This window comes from Oncorhynchus keta, chromosome 26, assembly GCF_023373465.1.
Source record: "Oncorhynchus keta strain PuntledgeMale-10-30-2019 chromosome 26, Oket_V2, whole genome shotgun sequence".
Classification (NCBI taxonomy): Eukaryota; Metazoa; Chordata; class Actinopteri; order Salmoniformes; family Salmonidae; genus Oncorhynchus; species Oncorhynchus keta.
In genome coordinates this window covers 7334297-7351335 of record NC_068446.1, presented here as the reverse complement: position 1 = coordinate 7351335, position 17039 = coordinate 7334297, and the positions used below count along the sequence as shown (strand labels likewise).

The 17039-nt window shown below is 43.2% G+C and overlaps 1 long non-coding RNA gene across 1 annotated transcript; it reads right to left on the bottom strand.

Moving 5' to 3' along the window:
• Positions 1 to 14043: 14043 nt before the first annotated feature.
• Positions 14044 to 15564, bottom strand: LOC127912227 (uncharacterized). Its single transcript, XR_008081590.1, has 2 exons — positions 15152 to 15564; positions 14044 to 14636 (listed from the first exon to the last, which is right to left on the bottom strand). It is a non-coding gene; the product is annotated as an uncharacterized LOC127912227 (long non-coding RNA).
• Positions 15565 to 17039: the final 1475 nt, after the last annotated feature.

Genomic DNA, 17039 nt, shown 5'->3' with positions numbered 1-17039 from the left:
AGTCACGACGGGGCAGACGAAAATTCCAAATAATATCCGTAAAGTTTGTAGAAACATGTCAAATGTTTTTCATAACCAATTTTCAGGTTGTTTTTACAATAAATAATCAATAATATTTCAACCGGATCGTAGCTTTTTCAATAGGAGAGAGAGAAGAGAGAGGCCTGGCTAGAGAGAGAGAGAGGTCAGGTTCAGATCAGCTCCTGCATTTTTCAGCATTTTCTTTAAAAAAAGATAGATTAAGAGTCAGATAAACTTAGATTTTTTGTCTGGAACACATACTGGATTTTACCCTCTACAACATAACCCCTACTTCAAATTACGGAATCACCTGGAAGGTTCACAACTACCAAGGATTTTTACTCTATACAGCAAATTCTCTGGAAAACAACAGAAACCTGAAAACACCATCCAACCTGGAACTGAGTGAGTAATGCTTAGGCTGAAACTATATCTTATTTCCAAAAGCCAAGAAGAAAAATACACAACATTACTTTATAAGGACTGAATTCTAACATAATTCTGCCAAGCTTGATACAGCTTCAACTAGCACTGACGTGTCAAGTGAGAGGTGTCAAAGCCCATTAGCCCAACAATGGCAGGAGAGTCACACAGTCTACCCCAACCAAATGGAGAGGCCTTAGAAGCTCCCTCCCGCTGTTCAGAGGCAATTAAAATACAGTACCCTGTGCATGTAAAGAATGAGAAGTCAAGAAAAGATTACAAAATGAAGCTCCTTATGGAAAATCAAGAGACACTTTTTGCTGACTATTACAAAAATGGGAACATCAGCAACCTTATCTTCCACACAAACCATCCCCGGGCATGGCACAGTGCTATATTAGCACACTACCCCTCTGTTACGAGAGCGGGGATTACCGAGGGGTGGAAACTCAGAATACTTGATAACGAGGACTCTGAGTCATGTAATATAAATATCTATAAGTCCGGAACAGTGATCGTACAAAGTAACCACAAACAGCTTCAGCTGGACTTTCACCTAATCAAAGTATTAGCCCAACAGGAGAAGCTCTCCCTTGATAAAGATACCCCCACCCCGAGCGGGTCAAACCAGAGCTCTTCATTATGTAACACCACAGACGAGCAACCCCCAGCGGAGAGTCAACCTCCCAGCACGGACTACCACTCCTCATTGAAATGAAGGACAAATTCACCCAGCTGGAGGTAAGACAGGTGGAGCTGGAACAGCAGGTGATTACACTTCAGTCAGCACAGACCCAGACAACAGTCCAGCACAACAACACCCCTTAACCAGACCCGGAGAGCTGGAGGTGGACAGAGACATATCTGCACTCTGGACTGTGGTGAGACAACTTCAACAGGAGAAAGAGCAGAATCAGGAGAAGAACAGAGCATTAGAGGAGAGGATCGGACTGCTGGTGGAGGAGAGGTTGAGGGGGATGGAGGAGAGGGTGAGGGGGACGGAGGAGAGGTTGAGGGGGACGGAGGAGAGGTTGAGGGGGACGGCGTGTGACAGAGAACAACCCACTAGAGAGGTGGCCACCCCCACAGAGAAGCCAGCAGAACAGCCCACCCCAGCACCTGACAAAAGTTTCGACACCACAGCAGAACAGTCCACACCAGACCCTGACCATAGAGTCGACACCACAGCAGAACAGACAAATGAAGAACCACAAGCCCAGCGGCTCTCACCCCTCCGAGCACCCCCTGTCAGCCACCCTGATAGCCCTTCTGACAACCCCTCACACCCACTGAGGACAAACACAAGACACAGATTGTACTACTTATGGACTCAAATGGGAAATATATAGAAGAAAAAAAACTTTTCCCAAACATAGTGTGTCTAAACTCTGGTGTCCAAACACCCAGCGTGCTCCTCGACCTTCTGTCTGAGGACCAACTAGGTTCACCCAGCCACATAATAATACACACAGGCACAAACAACCTGAGAGCACAGCAGGAAAGGGTGGCAACAGCACTGAAGGGAGTGATTGAAAAGGCTTCTTCTACTTTCCCCAACGCACAAGTGGTTATCTCCACCCTGCTACCACGAAAGACTTCCACCCTGCCACAATACAGCGGGTAAACGCAAGTATTTCCGTGACTGTGCCTCAAAACCAAATGTTTTCCTGGCCCACCACTCCACCCTGGACTTGAACAGCCTCTATGACCAGGTCCACCTCTACAAGGCAGCAGTGCCCACCTTTGCCAGGACCCTAAAGGACATCGCTCTCAAACGTATCCCCAACACTTCACACAGGAGCAACAGATCAATAGACTCTCCACCCAGACCAGCGAGACACCCTCCCAGACCTGCAGGACCCCCTGGACCTACACATAGAGGACCCACGCCAAGAGGAATTACATCCAGACCACAGTACACCCAGACACATCCACACCCCCACCCCAACCAATCAACACCCCCCACGTCAACCATGCCCACACCCCATTTAGGCCCCCTCAGATCAGACCTATGCCACTCCTGCCCACCCCATGCACCCCACCCCGCAAAGACGGCCTCAACATGGAAGCCACACATACGCCCAGGTAGTGAGCGGGCAAACAGTCCCAACCCCCACTCTCACACTCGCCCAAGCCAATAGCATGTACCAGATGCTCAGCAGGCTCTGCTCACACTTACTGGCCTGAGGCCAAACCACACGACCAACAACATTGGACATTCTATGGAACAAAAAGCATTCACTATATCATCCTGGAATATCCAAGGCCTGAGGTCATCTGCCTTTGGCCTAAAGAGCAGAAACCCGGACTTCACCAAAGAAATCGGTAACACAGACATTGTCATCCTGCAAGAAACCTGGTATAGAGGAGACGGACCCACTGGTTGCCCTCTAGGTTACAGAGAGCTGGTAGTCCCATCCACCAAACTACCAGGTGTGAAACAGGGAAGGGACTCAGGGGGTATGCTAATTTGGTATAGAGCAGACCTAACTCACTCCATTAAATTAATCAAAACAGGAACATTCTACATTTGGCTAGAAATTCAAAAGGAAATTATCCTAACAGAGAAAAATGTCCTCCTGTGTGCTACCTATATCCCCCACTAGAATCCCCATATTTTAATGAAGACAGCTTCTCCATCCTGGAGGGCGAAATCAATCATTTCCAGGCCCAGGGACATGTACTAGTCTGTGGCGACCTAAATGCCAGAACCGGACAAGAACCTGACACCCTCAGCACACAGGGGGACAAACATCTGCCTGGAGGTGACAGCATCCCCTCCCACATATGCCCCCAAGGCACAACTATGACAACATAACCAACAAAACGGGTCACAACTCCTGCAGCTCTGTCGCACGCTGGGTATGTACATAGTCAACGGTAGGCTTCGAGGGGACTCCTATGGTAGATACACCTATAGCTCATCTCTTGGCAGTAGTACTGTAGACTACTTTATCACTGACCTCAACCCAGAATCTCTCAGAGCGTTCACAGTCAGTCCACTAACACCCCTATCAGACCACAGCAAAATCACAGTCTACTTAAACAGAGCAATACTCAACCACGAGGCATCAAAGCCAAAGGAACTGAGTAACATTAAGAAATGCTATAGGTGGAAGGAATGCAGTTTGGAAACCTACCAAAAACAATTAGGCAACAACAAATTCAATCCCTTTTAGACAATTTCCTGGGTAAAACGTTCCACTGTAATAGTGAAGGTGTAAACTTGGCAGTAGAAAATCTTAACAGTATATTTGACCTCTCAGCTTCCCTATCAAATCTAAAAATCTCAAATAGAAAACCGAAGAAAATTAACAATAATGACAAATGGTTTGATGAGGAATGCAAAAATCTAAGAAAGAAATTGAGAAACCTGTCCAACCAAAAACATAGAGACCCGGAAAACCTGAGTCTACGCCTTCACTATGGTGAATCACTAAAACAATACAGAAACACACTACGGAAAAGAAGGAACAGCATGTCAGAAATCAGCTCAATGCAATTGAAGAATCCATAGACTCTAACCACTTCTGGGAAAATTGGAAAACACTAAACAAACAACAACACGAAGAATTATCTATCCAAAATGGAGATGTCTGGGTAAACCACTTCTCCAATCTTTTTGGTTCTATAACAAAGAACAAAGAGCAAAAACATATACATGATCAACTACAGATCTTAGAATCAACTATTAAAGACTACCAGAACCCATTGGATTCTCCAATTACATTGAATGAGTTACAGGACAAAATAAAAACCCTCCAACCCAAAAAGGCCTGTGGTGTCGATGGTATCCTCAATGAAATGATCAAATATACAGACAACAAATTCCAACTGGCTATACTAAAACTCTTTAACATCATACTTAGCTCTGGCATCTTCCCCAATATTTGGAACCAAGGACTGATCACCCCAATCCACAAAAGTGGAGACAAATTTGACCCCAATAACTACCGTGGAATATGTGTCAACAGTAACCTTGGGAAAATCCTCTGCATTATTATTAACAGCAGACTCGTACATTTCCTCAATGAAAACAATGTACTGAGCAAATGTCAAATTGGCTTTTTACCAAATTACCGTACAACAGACCATGTATTCACCCTGCACACCTTAATTGACAACCAAACAAACCAAAACAAAGGCAAAGTCTTCTCATGCTTTGTTGATTTCAAAAAGCCTTCGACTCAATTTGGCATGAGGGTCTGCTATATAAACTGATGGAAAGTGGTGTTGGGGGTAAAACATATGACATTATAAAATCCATGTACACAAACAACAAGTGTGCGGTTAAAATTGGCAAAAACACACACATTTCTTCACACAGGGTCGTGGGTTAGACAGGGATGCAGCTTAAGCCCCACCCTCTTCAACATATATATCAACGAACTGGCGCGGGCACTAGAAAAGTCTGCAGCACCCGGCCTCCCCTGCTAGAATCCGAAGTCAAATGTCTGCTGTTTGCTGATGATCTGGTGCTTCTGTCACCAACCAAGGAGGGCCTACAGCAGCACCTAGATCTTATGCACAGATTCTGTCAGACCTGGGCCCTGACAGTAAATCTCAGTAAGACCAAAATAATGGTGTTCCAAAAAGGTCGAGTCACCAGGACCACAAATACAAATTCCATCTCGACACTGTTGCCCTAGAGCACACAAAAACTATACATACCTTGGCCTAAACATCAGCGCCACAGGTAACTTCCACAAAGGTGTGAACGATCTGAGAGACAAGGCAAGAAGGGCATTCTATGCCATCAAAAGAAACATAAATTTCAACATACCAATTAGGATTTGGCTAAAAATACTTGAATCAGTCATAGAGCCCATTGCCCTTTATGGTTGTGAGGTCTGGGGTCCGCTCACCAACCAAGACTTCACAAAATGGGACAAACACCAAATTGAGACTCTGCACGCAGAATTCTGCAAAAATATCCTCCGTGTACAACGTAAAACACCAAATAATGCATGCAGAGCAGAATTAGGCCGATACCCACTAATTATCAAAATCCAGAAAAGAGCCATTAAATTCTACAACCACCTAAAAGGAAGCGATTCACAAACCTTCCATAACAAAGCCATCACAAACAGAGAGATGAACCTGGAGAAGAGTCCCCTAAGCAAACTGGTCCTGGGGCTCTGTTCACAAACACAAACACACCCTACAGAGCCCCAGGACAACAGCACAATTAGACCCAACCAAATCATGAGAAAACAAAAAGATAATTACTTAACACATTGGAAAGAATTAACAAAAAAACAGAGCAAACTAGAATGCTATTTGGCCCTACACAGAGAGTACACAGCGGCAGAATACCTGACCACTGTGACTGACCCAAAATTAAGGAAAGCTTTGACTATGTACAGACTCAGTGAGCATAGCCTTGCTATTGAGAAAGGCCGCCGTAGGCAGACATGGCTCTCAAGAGAAGACAGGCTATGTGCTCACTGCCCACAAAATGAGGTGGAAACTGAGCTGCACTTCCTAACCTCCTGCCCAATGTATGACCATATTAGAGAGACATATTTCCCCCAGATCACACAGATCCACAAAGAATTCGAAAACATATCCAATTTTGAAAAACTCCCATACCTACTGGGTGAAATTCCACAGTGTGCCATCACAGCAGCAAGATTTGTGACCTGTTGCCACGAGAAAAGGGCAACCAGTGAAGAACAAACACCATTGTAAATACAACCCATATTTATGCTTATTTATTTTATCTTGTGTCCTTTAATTATTTGTACATTGTGTATATATATATATATATATATATATATATATATATAATATGACATTTGTAATGTCTTTACTGTTTTGAAACTGTTGTATGTGTAATGTTTACTGTTAATTTTTGTTGTTTTTCACTTTATATATTCACTTTGTATGTTGTCTACCTCACTTGCTTTGGCAATGTTAACACATGTTTCCCATGCCAATAAAGCCCTTGAATTGAATTGAATTGAATTGAGAAAATGTCTGCTCCAAGCTGTATACGTCTTTTGTTTGTTTCACCCCAAAAATATTTTGTATCTTCAATTTTTATTTTTTTATTCCAGGTTGTAAGGCAACAAAATAGGGAACATGTCATTGGGGGTGAATACTTTCGCAAGCCACTGTATACAATTAAGCCCATTTTAGCCATTTCCGGAGTGTGTTTGACCTGTCATTACAAATATTTACACAGTCGCTACATTAACAGGGAAAAACGACAGGTACAAGCAACAGTATGAAAGAGTCACAGGAGTAAAATGAAAACAATCAATCCTGCGAGATTTAAGTGACAAGTGGATTTTCACCCCTCAAACACAAGAAATAGAGGGCTGAAAAAGACAGCTTCTCAGCTTGGCAAGGCATGCACGTTGTTAGTTCAAGTCCAGAGACTGAGATGGCCATTGCCAAAATGTTAATTTTGTGGTCAATTAACCATTTCTTTGTGGATTTTAATGTGGACTTGGGGTTGTCTTCCTGGAAGATCCACTTGAGGCCAAGTTTCAGCCCCCAGGTTTTTGGCTAAAGTGTCCTCCTTTGGTGTAAAAAAAAACAGATGTATATGCAGAAAATAGCCTCACACCTACTGTAAAATATGGTGGTAGATCTTTGATGATCTACCACCAGAAGCACAGACACAGGATATCAATGATCTGGAAATATTCTGTATGGAGGAATGGTCTAAGATCCTTCCCAATGTGTTCTCCGATCTCATAAAACATTTTAGAAAAAGGCTCAGTGTCATTATCCTAGCAAGGGGATGGTGCCTGAGTATTTAAAAACAGGGGTGGCAATAATTTTGACCCCTGTATTTTTTATATATTTTCTCTTCTTACTTGTTAAACAAAATCTCTGTCTCTGAGAAATTGTATTAATTGAAAATGTAAAAAACAATGTGCATACAGTATAGGTCCGTATTTGTAATATTTATTTCATACAGTCATTTTTTATTATCTTTATCAAGTGTGCCAAAAAGTTTTGACCTAACTATGTCATCATCCTTCATCTTCAGTTGGCCAAACTGCTGACTAATGGTAGTAATGACTTCTGCACCCTCCCTCCCTGTGTGTGTGTGTGTGTGTGTGTGCGTGCGTGCGTGCGTGTGTGTGTCAAGGCCCCCTGCGTTCATAGCTCAGAGTCACACTCCAGGCCAGTTAACACTGATCCCTACTCACTCGCTTCATCCTCCTCTACTCCGGTGGCTGTGAAGCTGTGCCAGACAGATGATCGGGGGCCTGATGTATCAGCATCTGTCCTACACAAGGCCTGGCCAGAGATTAATATGTGGGCAAAAGGAGGTACAGTGACTGTCTGTGACAGCATAGAGTTACAGCCCAACTCAAATATCAAAGCAAGTGACTAGCACATCAAGTACTGCAGTGAGATATGATGCACAATTACATTATTTTTTATTCGATTTGACTATTTATTGGCTAATAGTGAATCATAATGAAGTAATATTGAAATTTCTCAAGACTATACAGAAAATGATCCAGTGTTAAATCAACACTGAGAGCATTTGACACTGAAAGTGTGGTCCCATACAGATACTGGAACTGTGTTATATTGACACACTGCTTAGTGTAAAGCTTTATTTGCATTTTTCCCAGAGCGCCTTTCCTGTAGTTACAGTACCACCCATGATTGTTTTGTTAGTGACAGATACATTGTTGTTGCATTTATCAATTTTCAGTGTTTCCTAAGTGAATATGTTAACAATTAAACACTTTTTTCGACACAATACAATAGGTATTTTATAATGGCCTGAAACACATGGTTTACAGACCACAGCAGGCCTACAAGTCACATTATACTGGCTTGCAAAGTGATGTGCACATTGATTGATTTATTCATCTCATGCTACTAAAATATCAATGCCATACATTTTCTAAACTAATTCAATATGTTACTTGGACTTACTGCACCCATTACTGAAATGGTTGTTCCAGTTTAGATGTTTTAGGTAGTTTCATATCATATTCTTCTTAACCATGCTAGTAATTCTGAATGCAGGTTGTGGGTGCTGGATATCTCCACTCAGCCTGTATTCTAATAGGAATTATACAAAAACATAAACTCAGCAAAAAAAGACGTACTCTCACTGTCAACTGCGTTTGTTTTCAGCAAATTTAACATGTGTAAATATGTGTATGAACATAACACGATTCAACAACTGAGACATAAACTGAACAATTTCCACAGACATGTGACTAACAGAAATGGAATAATGTGTCCCTGAACAAAGGGGGGGTCCAAATCAAAAGTAAGTCACCAGCTGCGTTAAGAACTGCAGTGCATCTCCTCCTCATGGACTGCACCAGATTTGCCAGTTCTTGCTGTGAGATGTTACCCCACTCTTCCACCAAGGCACCTGCAAGTTCCCCACATTTCTGTGGGGAATGGTCCTACCCTCACCCTCTTCGCTGGCCATGGCAGAACACTGACTTTTCCTGTCTTGCAGGAAATCACGCACAGAACGAGCAGTATGGCTGGTGGCATTGTCATGCTGGAGGGATGAGCCTGCAAGAAGGGTACAACATGAGGGAGGAGGATGTCTTCCCTGTAACGCACAGCGTTGAGATTGCCTGCAATGACAACAAGCTCAGTCCGATGATGCTGTGACACACCGCCCCAGACCATGACAGACCCTCCACCTCCAAACCGATCCTGCTCCAGAGTACAGGCCTTGGTGTAATGCTCATTCCTTTGACAATGAACGCAAATGCGACCATCACCCCTGGTGAGACAAAAACGAGCACTTTTTGCCTGTCTTGTCTGGTCCAGTGGGTATGTGCCCATAGGCGACGTTGTTGCCGGTGATGTCTGGTGAGGACCTGCCTTACAACAGGCCTACAAGCCCTCATTCCAGCCCTCTCTCAGCCTATTGCGGACAGTCTGAGAACTGATGGAGGGATTGTGCGTTCCTGGTGTAACTCAGGCAGTTGGTGTTTCCATCCTGTACCTGTCTCGCAGGTGTGATGTTAGGACGTACCGATCCTGTGCAAGTGTTGTTACACGTGGCCTGCACTGCGAGGACAATCATCTGTCCATTCTGTCTCTCTGTAGCGCCGTCTTAGGCGTCTCACAGTACGGACATTGCAATTTATTGCCCAGGCCACAGCTGCAGTCCTCATGCCTCCTTGCAGCATGCCTAAGGCACGTTCACGCAGATGAGCAGGGACCCTAGGCATCTTTCCTTTGGTGTTTTTCAGAGTCAGTGTCCTAAGTTTTCACAACCGTGACCTTAATTGCCTACTGTCCGTAAGCTTAATGACCGTTCCACAGGTGCATGTTCATTAATTGTTTATGGTTCATTGAACAAGCATGGGAAATAGTGTTTAAACCCTTTACTATGAAGATCTGTGAAGTTATTTGGATTGTTTACGAATTATCTTTGAAAGACAGGGACATTTCTTTTTTTTGTTGCTGATTTAGATATTGAAACAACAATTCAAAAATCAATAGAGCATACTATGAAATATGATAAATATGGGCGTGGGTTTGGTTCGATAATGGTATTAAGACCAAGAATTGGGTTATTTTACACCACTGAGTGTTAATGTAATTGTTATGTTACTTTGAAAAAGCAACCGTAGGTAACACTGGCCAATGCGCTGTGTAGCTTTGGATCTTTGGTGGCTATTTAGCTTGAGAGAAGGAACAAGTGTGTGAGAGGCAATAGTACAAGAAAAAGACAGGGAAGGAGTCTGAGAGAAAGAAAAAAAGAGAGGGAAAGAGGTCTTTGTGAAGCGGATGTTGGTTTTGGCCAAGGAGCAGACTGGAGGAGAAGGTGCAGCTGCTGCTGCCACTGTTTGTGTGCATGGGTGCGTGTGAGAGCGAGATATAGATTACACCGGAATCTTTTACTGTGTGCTTGGAATTGGTATTCCAATTAATTTCATTCAAAGGTGAGTTTACTAGATAACAATACTTTAAAGGTCAGTGAAGTCACTTGCCAGTTGCTCCTCGTATGCTTTGAGTACACGTCCTGGGCCAGACGGAATACCAGGACATGTACTCAAAGCATGCGTGGACCAACTGGCAAGTGTCTTCACTGACATTTTCAACCTCTCCCTGACCGAGTCTGTAATACCTACTGTTCATGTTTCAAGCAGACCACCACAGTCCCTGTGCACATGAAAACGAAGGTAACCTGCCTAAATGATTACCGCCCTGTAGCACACACGTCGGTAGCCATGAAGTGCTGTGAAAGGCTGGTCATGGCTCACATCAACACCATCATGCCGGAAACCCACTCCAATTCGCATACCACCCCAACAGATCCACAGATGACACAATCTCAATCGCACTCCACACTGCCCTTTCCCACCTGGACAAATGCAACACCTACTGTATGTGAGAATGCAGTTGACTACAGCTCAGCGTTCAACACCATAGTGCCCTCAAAGCTCATCATTAATCTAAGGACCCTGGGAATAAACACCTCCCTCTGCAACTGGATCCTGGACTTCCTGATGGGCCGCCCCCAGGTGGTAAGGGTAGGTAACAACACATCTGCCACGCTGATCCTCAACACTGGGGCCCCTCAGGTGTGCGTGCTTAGTCCCCTCCTGTACTCCCTGTTCACCCAGGACTGCGTGTCAAAGTATGACTCCAACACCATCATTCAATTTACTGACAACACAACAGTGGTAGGCCTGATCCCCGACAACAATGAGGCAGCCTATAGAGAGGAGGTCAGAGACCTGGCAGTGTGGTGCCAGAACAACAACCTCTGCCTCAATGTGAGTAAGACAAAGGAGCTGATCCTGGGCTATAGGAAATGGAGGGTCGAACAGGCCCCCATTAACATTGATGGGGCTGAAGTGGAGCAGGTTGAGAGTTTCAAGTTCCTTGGTGTCCCCAGAGCATGGGTCCCCAGATCCTCAAGAAGTTATACATCTGCACCATCAAGAGCATCCTGACTGTTTGCATCACCGCCAAGTATGGCAACTACTCAGCATCTGAGTAGGCCCTGCAAAAGGGTAGTGCGTACAGCCCAGTACATCACTGGGGTCAAGCTTCCTGACATCCAGGACCTATATATTAGACGGTGTCAGAGGAAGGCCCCAAAAATTGTCAAAGACCTCAGTCTCCTAAGTCATAGACTGTTCTCTCTGCTACTGCACGACAAGCGATACTGGAGCGCCAAGTCTAGGACCAAAAGGCTCCTTAACAGCGTCTACCCCAAGTCATAAGAATGCTGAACATTTAATCAAATGGCCACCTGGATTGTTTACTTTGACCCCTCCCATCTTTTGTTTTTACACTGCTGCTACTCGCTGTTTATTATCTATGCATTGTCACTTTACAAATGACCTCGACTAACCTGTACCCCTGCACATTGAATCGGTACCGTTATGTAATTTTCTTGTTATTTTTTCTCTCGCTTTAGTCAATTTAGTAAATATTTTCATGAACTGCATTGTTGGTTAAGGGCTTGTAAGGATTTCACGATAAGATGTTGTTTTCAGCGCATGTGACAAACACGATTTAATTGTATTTGCAGTCGAAAGTCCTGTGTTTTATATTATTTTTGCACAATAACTGATCAAATTAAAGCCAGGATTCAATCAGATCAGTGGTAACCGAGTCGTATTTGTATGAATCCCAAATCAAATAAAATTGGATTTGTCACAAACACAGTTTACAGCAGGTATTAAAGGCGCAGTGAAATGCTTGTGTGCTGGCTCCCTCAACATTGCAGTACAATAATCAACATCAACACTAACAAGTCAAATAAAAAATAAGAAGTAATAGAAGTAGTAAGCTGATACTGTATGTACACAATATTTATAGTATTGCTTATGAATGTGCTATGTCAAGTATGACTGTATTTACAAATATAAAATGGGTAGTATCTTGGTCACGCAGTTTAATAAATAAAATACACTGCCTTCAAAAAGTATTCACACCCCTTGACTTTTTCCCCATTTTGTTGTGTTACAGCCTGAATTTAGAATGGATTCAAATTAGATTTGTTCCATAAGAATGCACACATGTCCAAAGTTATTATTAGTAAGGAAAACAACAATGAAGGCAATGCGGGTTCCAGACAGAAAATGTGCTAGGGGAAAAACTTTAGTGCAAGTTCTGTTCTGAATGGCGATGTGCATACTCTGATCTGATCAAGTCTGCGTACTTGATCTGGGGAAACACTGGAAAAGTGCTGGGGCTCTTGGCGAAGAGAGACGTTTGTCCAGCTTAGTAAAGTTTCAAACATAAATTGTCCACAACAGTGAAATGGGTTACTTCTATGTGATTTAATTAAGAGGCAGAACACATCTCTATTCAAACTGTTGTTAGAAAATAAAACTTGTTAAAAAATCATTTGAAATTGACAAGCTGAAACATAGCCTATAGATATTTAGTAGGTACCGTGCCTTGGTTTGAGGGTAGCTCGGGTTAACTGTCCTGTTGTGTAACAATCACATTTTGGAACAGTGAGTGCATTCTGACATCAAGCGCATAAAAAAATACATGCTGGGGCAACTGTTAGAGATATTTGGAACTTGTCTGAAAATGTTAAAATAACAAAAATATCTATATATATATACACATTTTTACAGAGCTCTCTTTCTAGGCATTCTCACAGCGCCATGTCAACCACAGAAGTAAGGATAAGGGTTGGATGTGTGGAGGGTCAGTGCAAATACTCTAGCTGTTCAACAGTCTGATGGTCTGGTGGTAGAAGCTGTCTCAGAGCCTGTTGGTTTAAGACCAGAAGCTCCAATACCACTTACCAGATGGTAACAGAGTGAACAGTCCATGGCTCGGGTGACTGGAGTCCTTAACGACCTTCGAGGCCTTCCTCAGACACCACCTGGTGTAAATGTCCTGGAGGGCCGTCCCCTGCACCTTCTGTAGAGCTTTGCAGTTGAGTGTGGTGCTGTTGCCATACCGGAGGATGATGCAGCTTATCAAAATGCTCTTGATGGTGCAGCTGTAGAACTTCTTGAGGATCTGAGGGCCCATGCTAAATTTCTTCAGTCGCCTGAGGTTGAAGAAGCACTGTTGCACATTCTTCACCACGGTTTCGGTGTGATTGGTTCATGTCAGGTCCTCTGCGATGTGTATGTTGAGGAACTTGAGAAAAGTCTCAACAGCAGCCCCATCGATGCTGTTTCCTGTAGTCCACAATCAGCACCTTGGTTTTGCTGACGTTGAGGGAGAGGTTGTTTTCCTGGCATCACTCGGCCAGGGCTCTAACCTCCTCCCTTTAGCCTGTCTCGCCGCCATCGGCTGCAAACTTAATGACGGTATCGGAGTTGTGCATGTACAGGGAGTACAGGAGGGGGCTGAGGTGTTGTTGCATACCCTCAGCAGCTGTGGTCTGCCTGTCAGGAAGTCCAGGATCCAGTTGCAGAGGGAAATGTTTTATACCCAGGGCCCTGAGCTTAAACCTGTTATGGCTGCATCCCTTTGTTCTCAGTTTCCGCCTGCAGACATTCCCTAATCTAACTGCCTGTAGCTCAGCCCCCGAGGCAAGGATATGCATATTCTTGGTATCATTTGAATGGAAACATTCTGAAGTTTGTGGAACTGTTAATTGAATGTAGGATAATATAACACAGTAGATCTGGTGGAATAAAAGAGAAAGAAAGAGCATACGTTGTCTGTTTTTTATTGTTGTAGCATCATCTTTCACATGTACTGGAATAGCCACACGGTCAGATAGGATGATTATTTTGATAATTTTGATAATTTTGATGGATAACACAAGAGGGCAACTGTAGGTGTGCAAAGTTTCAGACTATAACTTCAGGAATGGGTGAGCTACATGACATTTAGCATGAAGTCACCCAGGTGTCCCACACAAGTTGCCCAAATGTACCAAGTGGCTGAATTGGTGAAATGACCTATGACTATATACAACAGTGCAAATAACTAAATACAACATCTCAAAAAGCAATTCTAACACACACAAACTCCAAAAACAATTACAAAAAATATTAGAAAAAATATATTTAAAAAAAAACAGCGCCGACTCAATATTTTGCTGCCTGTGCCATGTCCCATAGCAGTCTATTTCTGATGTAAATCAGAGGCAAACTGAACACAACAACGCCTCCATGCTGTGACCTTTTGGCCCTGAGGCACAGTCATGCCTGCAGTAATGAACTGTGGCATATGAACACCACTGGGGGCAGAGGTAGAGCGGGCAGCTTGGCACCGGGGGCTCCCAGTCGGAGTCGCTATCACTTTGAAAGAAAACATTTAAAAAATATTTGTATTGTATGAGCCTTTTATCATCACATAAAATAAACAGATATGTATTGTATAGAGCAGAGGGAACAGTCACTAAGGTGAAGTGCTGTTCCATTCAACTCCGGCCATTGTTGTGGGCCTGCACTCGCCCCCAGCACCCAATGGCTATTTCATATTGAAATGAAGAGGAGGAGCAGACGTAGTGGCCATGTGTGTGTTTGCTGTTCTACTCCATTCCATTTGAATAAAAAAATGGAAAATATAATCTGACATGGGAGAAAAAAAAAGTATATATATACACACACACACACACACACACACACACACACACACACACACACACACACACACACACACACACACACACACACACACACACACACACACACACACACAAACACACACACAAACAAACCACACATTTCATTGCAAACATTTTTCATTTTTTATTATATATAATATATATATATTTTTAAAATATATTTCATAAAACAGCATTGGCAGTTACCCATCCAGAAGTACGTCCTGTCCTTGCAGAAACAGCTCCTCAGTTCGTTTGAATCATAACACTCCAAGATTCCTCAAACAAAAAATCTGTCTCACTTTCACTTTTTCACTTTCACTTTAGACTTTGACTTCGCTTTTCCTGATTTATTCTTAATTCTTGATGTCTTCAATGAAATCGTTGAAACTACAACTTTCCGAAATACAGCTGCGCGTAAAAAGCCTTAGAGCAACTCCTCTGATCGTCAAGGCGAGAATGGAGTTCCCTGTGCGTGCGATGACAAACAAAGAATTGTGGTCCAACCCAAAACCATTACATACTGGCGTTTACCTCAGCTCATTGGCTATCTACCCAGCTAGATTTCAAGAAGATCAGTGGTCATTGGGCAGAAATATAGTCAATCAATGAAGCTTCGCTAAAATTATTGGTGCGTAAGGTAGTCATTGCTCGTTGTCTTCAAATCAGTTCACTTCGGTCAATACTCCCAGCAAAAAAAACAATGAAGTTTGGCTGTGTTGCAAACATCCAGAGGAATGCACTGAAACCAACCATGACTAGATAAACAATTGTTTACGGTGTGTAATCACTTCGAATGCTCCGTAAAAAATTGATAGAGATGGAATTCACGGCACAAACGGTTTACAAGATGTTTCGATTTAGGCTTTAAAAATGGATTTTATCAAAGAAAGCGGCACTTCAATTGATCACTGGGACCCTCAGGAAGAGAAATAAGAGCAAGATATCCAATCAAATCAAATGCATTTATATAGCCCATCGTACATCAGCTGATATCTCAAAGTGCTGTACAGAAATCCAGCCTAAAACCCCAAACAGCAAGCAATGCAAGTGTAGAAGCACGGTGACTAGGAAAAACTCCCTAGAAAGGCCAAAACCTAGGAAGAAACCTAGAGAGGAACCAGGCTATGTGGGGTGGCCAGTCCTCTTCTGGCTGTGCCGGGTGGAGATTTTAACAGAACATGGCCAAGATGTTCAAATGTTCATAAATGACCAGCATGGTCAAATGATTATAATCACAGCAGAACAGTTGAAACTGGAGCAGCAGCACGGCCAGGTGGACTGGGGACAGCAAGGAGTCATCATGTCAGATAGTCCTGAGGCATGGTCCTAGGGCTCAGGTCCTCCGAGAGAGAGAAAGAAAGAGAGATTTAGAGAGGTCATACTTAAAGGAGAAGTTTTACCCATAAACTCCCAAATGATTCCATATATTGAAACTAGTTTAGTGGAGTTTGCCCTCTCCCCTTCTCTCTCCCTCTAATGCTGTACTGAAACAGTTGCGAAAAATAGTCACGTGACTCGTGACGTTGCTGGATGCATGCCTCACTCTGCTCCGTTGCCAGTGAATTCGAGATTAAGAAATCCGCAAATTGTTCCCAAATTCGTTGTCTTATTGAAAGTGTGCGTCCGAATTAGTTATTTCTGTCTAAAGGGTTTGGTTCAGTAAATGTGTACTTTTCCACCTAAAACATTTGCGATTATTTTATCTCATTACTTTATGCAGGCAACTGCCACTGCAGCGGAGATTGGTAACAACTGCGCACTCTCGGGGGGAATCCCTGCTACGTCAAACTACACGTTATGCCCTTATTCACAAAGTTTCTTACAGCAGAGAAGTGATGACAGCATTACAGATGAGGTAAACAAAGTAAACAATAATCAACCGAATATGTCTGACTAAGAAATACTTGTGAGTGATGAAGAAAGCTACTGGATGGTGTCCTCAAACTGTATTTATTTGAGCCTGAGTATTCGGAGGAAGAATTTAGGCAAATTCAGCTTCAGATGGCCACCGCTGCTCTAGCCACCAACGCCAAAGCACAGCCCCAACCAAACCCGAGGATTAATACAGACAGGTGGTGCAGTTGTGTCAATT